This window comes from Octodon degus, unplaced genomic scaffold, assembly GCF_000260255.1.
Source record: "Octodon degus isolate 3935 unplaced genomic scaffold, OctDeg1.0 scaffold00086, whole genome shotgun sequence".
NCBI lineage: Eukaryota > Metazoa > Chordata > Mammalia > Rodentia > Octodontidae > Octodon > Octodon degus.
Genome location: NW_004524662.1, coordinates 8,699,570 through 8,704,504, shown reverse-complemented (window position 1 = coordinate 8,704,504; position 4,935 = coordinate 8,699,570).

The window sequence follows — 4,935 nt, the reverse complement described above, 5'->3', positions numbered from 1 at the left end:
AAAAAAAAAAAAGATACATAAATCTAAGTGCTTTAAGTCAAGGTACACTATCAAACTTACTACTTTATACTAAACTTTCAGAATATTTGTAATACTGGAAAGAACCATGAGAGCATATAGTTTTCTTTTTCTCCATCTAGCATATTTCTAAGGAAACTCTAAAAAACAAAAAGCAAAATAACTTAGTAAGATCAAGGTGCTTAGGAAGGGGTGATTCTTTTATTTTGTTTTATTATTATTATTTTTGAGGTACTTGCTAGCTAAATGCTGTACCACTGAACTGCATCCTCCAGCCCCAATAATAATAATATTTTGAGGGGCCGGGGAAATGGCTCAGTGGAATAAGCACTTCCCTGGAAAGTGCAAAGGCCTGAGTTCAATCCCCAGTTCCACCAAAATAATAATAATAATAATAATTTGTTATTCTTTATCTCTAAAAATGGGAAGGGGATAATGATCAACCTGTGGAAATCCCTAATAAAGCATTGCTATTTAATTACTAAGCCTCACACTCCTACGATGAACTGCTGTGACTTCCAAAGGCAGCTGGAGATTTTAGTCAGTTAGAGGAAAAAGAATTTTCTAGGACTTTCAAGTCACATGGGCCCAATTGTCCAGCAGAAAATAATGTTTCATTTTTCCTGGAAAATTTGGAAGCACACTAAAAAATATGTTCCCATTTGGGTGGCAAAGTACAGATCCAGTCTCTTGCATTTTACATTCTGTGGTACCAGAGCTTGGGGTTCTAACGTGTTCGTGGCAGGAATACCACATGCCCGTCCTTCAGCGTGCAGACCATTGTTCCCTCTGTAGTAGACCCTTCTCTCAGCTCCAGTGGGCATGGACGTGAGTGTAGCTTGTTTTCCCTTTTGACAGAATGGTGCCTTAAGTTTGCTTTAGATTTGTCGGGGAACAAAGTAGGGCATGTAAATTAATTTGAATAACTCAAGAACATAACACCTGCTTTCAAAGGCCTCAGATGAAGTGTTGTGGGGTACAGAACCCCTGAGTATCAAGTTTCAGAGATCAGGCTTTTTTGTGTTGTGTGTATGTTACAGGGTCTTGCTAAATCATTAAATTGCCTTCACTGTTTGAACTTACAGTCTCCCTGCCTCAGTCTCCCAGAGTGCTGGGATTATAGGCATGTATCACCAGGCCTGGCTCAGTGTGTGTGTGTGTGTGTGTGTGTGTGTGTGTGTGTGCTGAATTGAACCCTGGGCTTTTCATATACTAGGTGAGTAGCCTACCACAGAGCTATGTATCTCTAGCCTCCTCCCCACTCCCCAAAATCAGGCTTGGATTTGGGGCCTCTTTGGTGTTATCTGACCTCATCAGAAACTCCTTCCATGTAGGATTTGAAGAAGTTAAAATCTCTCCCCACACTTCTTCTGGCTCCAGGAGTTAACAAACTCCAAGTCCAGGGTGCAGGGCCAGTGGACCAGTCTTGGCAATTCTGAGAACCCTGGCTGCCTGCCTCAGTGTGCAAAGCAAATAAACACGTATCTTTCCATTCTGCACAGTCCATTAGTTAACACGGAATGCCCTTCAGCCAAAAGAATTTCAAGTCATGTGCCTGGAGCATTCTTGTGTAGTCTTTCTCTCCCATATTGACCACACATCACCAAAAACACCTTCTGTAGACACTCATGAGACTAGATTTTGGTTATGTGTAAATAGGCATTTTCATTTGGATCAGAGTTCATCTCCAGGTAATTAACTTACAAACTTGTGACTAAAAATCACCTTTGTTAATAGCCTTAGAGTCCACCAAAATTGAGCTCACAAAAAGGGGAGGAAACTATATTTAGTTGGTGGAAATATATGGTATACCTCTGACCGAAATTTAACTGGATTTTACTGTGTGTTTGAACCAGTTTGACTTGATTTTTACTGTAGTTTTAATTGGTCAAGAGCAGGAAGAGACTTTAAATAAGTGTTTCTTAATTTGTTGAGTTAGAGAAGTACTTTGACTTGTTAGTAACCTTAAATAGCTTGTGTTAATTTAGCTCTTTTGACTTTTTCCAAGAGCCTTCTGTTGCTGCTTAATGATTATTTGGGGCTGTGCTTTGGTTCCAGCTGCTGAGGAAAAAAAACAAAAAAACAAAAAACCAAAAAACAAAAAAACAAAAAACAAAAACGAGAAGCCAATTAGGCAAAATTTATTCTATGAGGTGAGACTGAAATAGCAGTGACTTAAGCACAAAGCTAAAAGGAAGTCAGCTACATGGAAAGAGTACAAGCTGATTATGAAGTTTGATTCCAAATTAAATATAAATCTGTGGCAGGCTGTAGCTGTTCAGCCAGGAGCCAGCTGCCAGGCTCCCTTCTTCTGTGCAGTATGGTAAATGGACTCCAGACCTGCAGCTCAGCTGTCTCCCCCTTCACTTAAGACATCCAAGGATCTCTCTCTTGAAAGTCATGGCAACAGGACGACAGCCAGCACTAGGCCTGGCAGTCACTCACTCTGTTGGTCTTGATGTTTTTTTAAGGTCTTTATTAGAAAGCTGATTTCATATGACCGTGTGCTGGAATGGATCTATCTGAGGATGCAGAAAGCCCTACTGCCTGGCCAGTTCTGAGTACAGTATGCACTGGGAAAGGAGCTTTCACTGGGAGGGCAGCCAAGAAGCTAGTCCTTGTCGATGTAGCTTCAAAAGGTCATTGGCTCACTTGCAAGAATGCTGGCACACTCAACATTTGCTACAAATTTCTCCCTTTAGTCAATTGTTTTCGAGTTTGTTTCCCACTGGGACACTGGAGAATGTCTCTTGCCTGAGAATGCCGCTCTCAGCTGATCTCTTTTCCTGGGAGATGTTAGGAATGGGTTCGGACAGTCCCCTGTGAGTCAGAGGTCAGGAGGCGGATGTGTTCCAAGTGCTTTTCCTTCAGCCTGCACCCTCCCTCCTCGTGACTCAGTCCACACCTTCCCAGGCACAGACAGCGCCTGAGAAACTTCAGAGGAGTAAAATCAGCAGTATCAGAACCAGAAAGGATGCCTTCCTGGACACTTAGAAGTTTCCTGGGCTGCAGGGCTTGGGGGCTAAAATTAGGATTCTTAATCCAAATGGAAATAGTTCCCACTGTGCCCAGCTACTCTGCAGAGAAAAAGTAAAGCCCAGGAGCTTTACTTGCCCAAACTAACACAACTGGTGGGTGGTTGGTCTATTATAGATATCTAATTTATGTAAAAATGTTATATGCAGTCAGACAAGGCTAGGCCCTCCAGGGACTCAGGATTAAAGGAAAAAACCCTCCACAGCTGTGGCCAGAGACCTTGTTCCTAGAACTGATTTTTCAGTTTTGAGAGAACATGAATTCAGAGTATCAGACATCTAACAGGTTGGGAGTTGTAGTATTTTCCTTGTATCACACTTGGAGGTTCTGATATCATCCCAGTAACAGGTCTAGGATTCGAATCCAGACCTAGCGGCGTAGCATTTAGTGCTCTTTTATGCGGAACTTTTATTCTCACAGTGCACTGTACAAGACAGGTGCTGATGTTTCTGTTGTTGAGTTCAAGGGACATATTTTTCAGATACGACTAATTAGCAATGGATCTTATTTAAGGTAATCATGAACCAATAGTGAGATCAGGTCTCCACTTGTAGACTCTGGAGTGTGAAGAAAGAGGTGGGGAACTCAGTGAGTAATGACAGAGGCAGTTGAGCAAACAGAAGCATTGTGCAAAGACAAAGGGACCTACGTGTGCAGACTGACCAGCACTGCAGTGAGGACACATGGTATGGGGTGTAAACACCAGGGAGAGGGAAGTGTTATGTCCTGCCCCTCAAGGGAGCGGTATGTTAGGAAGCACTGTAGTTCTTCTGATGGGGAGGAAAGGCAGCCAGGAGACAGCCCCACCAGCCCTGCTTAGGAATGACCGTGTAATGAAAAATGACACCACCTGATCTTCATGGTCATCTGGTTTTTAAGGCCTTCAGAAGGACCTAACTCCCAGAAGTACTCCTTGTCCTTCTGGATCTGAGATTTGCCCTTTTCATCTTCTTTCAGTTTTGTCCCCTGGATACTGAATTTTCATAAAGTAGCACAAATTGCTAGAACCCTTGCTCTGTTATGCACAGCTCTTTATGCTTGCTTGATTGAACACTGCTGTACTCTCCTCAGTGCTGCAGGCCTCTCACCAGCGAGAGGTACTGCAGTGTTGTGCAGAGGAAACTACATGAGGGCAGTGACTGGTTGAGGATGAAAACTGGAGCTACTACTGCTGGAAACAAGGACCCAGCAACAAAACTTCATCAGAAACAAAACCTCATCAACCCCTTCCGCAGGGCTGTGCTTGCTTCCTTCTTTTTATTTGGGATGGAGCCTAAGGAAGTGGTATTCCTTAAACAAAACAGAAGTGACTAAGGTGTTTTGACACTCATTACAATGGGTGTTACTCCCAAAATAGAAGACAGGTACCTACTCTTCTATGCAGCCACACCTTTTCCTGCTGGTGCCCAAGTGCAGGTTACCAATTCTTCTGACTAATCTCTAAAAATGCAGGTGAACAGAGGCTGAGGTGACCTACTTTGCAAATACCAGATGTGATGCCAATCAGCAAACTGACTGAAGGCCATGGTTATCTTCACAGCCATTCTGTGTTAGCTGAAAGCTACACTGGGAGATGACTTAAGAACTGGACGTGGGGGACAGCCCAGGGGTACAGCGCTTGGCTGGCATATAGGGGACCTGGGGTCAATCCCCAGCATGGCAAAGGGGGAAAAATAGTAAGGGGCATGGGAAATGAGTGCAGGGTAAAAATGCAAATTACCCTGGATATGCTGAACCCCAAGTTTTGATTTTTATTTACTTCTTATTTTATTTTTGTTTTTGAGGAAAGGTCTTGCTGTTTAGCTCAGGCTGGCCTTGAACCCTCCATTCTCTGGCTTTAGCTTTGTGAGTGCTGCGATTACAGATATGCACTGGTACATC